General features: G+C 47.5%; 2 pseudogenes; both read right to left on the bottom strand.

Annotated features, from left to right (window-relative positions):
• Positions 1-264: 264 nt before the first annotated feature.
• LOC147360866 (S-phase kinase-associated protein 2 pseudogene) lies at positions 265-969 on the bottom strand (annotated as a pseudogene).
• A 71-nt stretch (positions 970-1,040) lies between these two features.
• On the bottom strand, positions 1,041-2,067 carry LOC147360865 (S-phase kinase-associated protein 2 pseudogene; annotated as a pseudogene).
• Between the last annotated feature and the right edge of the window lie 568 nt (positions 2,068-2,635).

The raw sequence follows: 2,635 nt of genomic DNA, 5'->3' as shown, positions 1-2,635 counted from the left end.
TTTCTGAGAAGGGCACTTGGAAAATGTGGTTCAAATTTTGCTATTTAAGGTATCTTGAAATTAAAGGTTCACTCTCCCTAAAATTTCAAAAAGCATAGAACTTAGGCTTTTAAGGGTATAACAGTGAGAATCCCAGGGACGGGGGAGCCTGGTGGGCTGCCGTCTATGGGGTCGCACAGAGTCGGACACGACTGAAGCGACTTAGCAGCAGCAGCAGCAGCAGTGATAAAAGCTTTCATAATCATTTCTAAAAAGCAACACTTCACAGTTTTGTCTCTCCAATGGTTCTCTAATATACTTGTAGAAGGAAGGCAACAGAAAATCAAGAATAAAAATAGCTGAGCTCTCCACAGTTGGGGTTCCTGCCTACTTTTCCTGTTCAAAGAAAAGAGGAGACACCATCTTACAACAGATTCATCATAGACAACTGGGCTTCTCCAGGGACAGTCAGCATTTGATGCCCCATATCCCTTGGTTCTTGTTGCCAATGGTCAGCCTGGTGATGGTGGTGAAATGGGGGCAATTAACCTGTAGATGAGGGAGGGCTTCCTTTAACAGTTGAGGGTTACCATCCAGCATGATTCCAAAGACCTGTAGTGTTTTTAGTGTGGGAATTTCTCTAAGTTCAAGTAAAGTTTCAGGTATTATGTCATAGCACTGACTGAGTGCTATGTTGGAGGTAGCTGAGTTGGTAAATATCTAGAAAGCAGTCACTTTTCAGCATAACACTATCACTTAAGTATAACGGTGGACAAGATTGGGACATCTTCCCAACTGAGGCAGAGACATCTGATCTCTGCAGATTCCTTTGGTACCTGCTGAGATTCAACTGGATGATGGTCTCCGACATGTATGCTGCTGCTGCTGCTGCTACTAAGTCGCTTCAGTCGTGTCCAACTCTGTGCGACCCCATAGGTGGAAGCCCACCAGGCTCCCCCATCCCTGGGATTCTCCAGGCAAGAACACTGGAGTGGGTTGCCATTTCCTTCTCCAATGCATGAAAGTGAAAAGTGAAAGTGAAGTTGCTCAGTCATGTCCAACTCTATGCGACCCCATGGACTGCAGCCTACCAGGCTCCTCTGTCCATGGGATTTTCCAGGCAAGAGTACTGGAGTGGAGTGCCATTGCCTTCTTCTGACACCATGTGCAATAGCCACCTATAGGTGCTTTTCAGTGAAGTCAAAGCACCAAGAGAGTTTCAGCTCAGCTCATCCAATCTGGAACAGCTGCTCAGCAAAATCTTCAGGGCAGATTCAGAGAATCCAGAATGCCCAGAAAGGTTGAGTTGCAGTAAATTTGTTTTCTTAGCAAGATTATCAACAATGGGATCAGAAAGCCAGAGGCCTTCCAGGCTGAGATTCTGCAACTTGGAGCAGTGAGACAGAAGGCCGTGGAGGGTAAACACGTCAATCACTAAGTTCGATAGGTCCAGGTGCTGTAGACAAAAAGGGCTGAAATATTCAACTAACAATTGGTCCATAAATGATCACGGGCAGCAGAAGGCAACTACCCATCAGGACAGAAGCCGACCAACCACATCTGGGTAGAGGTTTCTGCCCATGAGGTCTACAGTCTGCCAGAGAGACTCATCAAACTCTAGATAATGCTGTCTCTTAACAAACACTGGAGACTTTCAGGAGTTCAGGGAGGCACAGACAGGAAAAGATTCCTAAGAGTAGCTCGTCTGGAAGGGAGTCCCAAGAAATAGCTGGAAAGTTCTCTTGTTTAGCTTAGGTCTGCGGATAATCTCAAAGTCCTTGTCATTTCCTTTGCTTTTCAGCCATTTTCATGGGGGACTCTGTGGGTGGCCCAGGTTTGAAAGCAGTTGCTGGGGGATAGTCTCACTGTCCATCTCCTCCTTCTCCAGGGTGGAGACCCCCATGCCTGAAAGCAGTCAGAAGTCTAGAACCCCCATCCCCACGTGAAACTGGTGGTGGCATTGGTCCTCTGGTTGGGTGTCTCCTGGAAATGTTTCCTGTGTGTGGCGTCTGCAGGTTGGGGAGTTTTAAATGTGCTTATTAATTGCAGAGGTGCCCGCCTCCCAGATTCCCACTTTAGCCTGTCAGTTCAGTTCAGTTCAGTTCAGTCGCTCAGTCATGTCCAACTCTTTGCAACCCCATGAATCGAAGCACGCCAGGCCTCCCTCCCTGTCCATCACCAACTCCCGGAGTTCACTCAAACCCACGTCCATTGAGTCGGTGATACCATCCAGCCATCTCATCCTCTGTCGTCCCCTTTTCCTCCTGCCCCCAATCCCTCCCAGCATCAGAGTCTTTTCCAAAGACTCAACTCTTCACATGAGGTGGCCAAAGTACTGGAGTTTCAGCTTTAGCATCATTCCTTCCAAAGAACACCCAGGGCTGATCTTCTTTAGAATGGTCTGGTTGGATCTCCTTGCAGTCCAAGGGACTCTCAAGAGTCCTCTCCAACACCACAGTTCAAAATCATCAATTCTTCGGCACTCAGCTTTCTTCACAGTCCAACTCTCACATCCATACATGACCACTGGGAAAACCATAGCCACCAAATAGATAAGTAGATGGCAAGTGCCAATTTGTAGTTGACAGGAATACCGAAGAAAGGTGGAGGGGCAGAAATTGTAACCAAGAAGTACCCCTTGGGGCCTTCCTGGGTT

This window comes from Bos grunniens, chromosome 13, assembly GCF_055505025.1.
Source record: "Bos grunniens cultivar Pamir isolate PY7600 chromosome 13, Bosgru_T2T1.0, whole genome shotgun sequence".
NCBI lineage: Eukaryota > Metazoa > Chordata > Mammalia > Artiodactyla > Bovidae > Bos > Bos grunniens.
Note: the sequence above shows the minus strand (reverse complement) of the source record. Positions and strands in the feature narration are given on the sequence as shown.